Here is a 333-nt window from a genome sequence, read left to right as displayed (position 1 = left end):
GTCATGGTGGTGGTGCTGGTCATCATGTTCATGGTGGTGCTTGTGTTTATGTTGGTCATGGTGCCCTTGTTTGTGGTGGTCATCATGGTCATGGGGGTGGTGCTGGTCATCATGTTCATGGTGGTGCTTGTGTTGGTCGTGGTGCCCATGATTGTGGTGTTCATCATGGTCATGGTGGTGGTGTTGGTCGTCATGGTCATGGTGGTGCTTGTGGATGTGTTGTTCATCATGGTCATGGTGGTGTTTATGTTTGTGTTGGTCATGGTGCCCATGTTTGTGGTGGTCATCATGGTCATGGTGGTGGTGCTGGTCATCATGTTCATGGTGGTGCTT

Source organism: Nematolebias whitei, chromosome 6 (assembly GCF_014905685.2).
Source record: "Nematolebias whitei isolate Nwh7 chromosome 6, NemWhi1, whole genome shotgun sequence".
NCBI lineage: Eukaryota > Metazoa > Chordata > Actinopteri > Cyprinodontiformes > Rivulidae > Nematolebias > Nematolebias whitei.
This window is presented reverse-complemented; position numbering follows the sequence as displayed.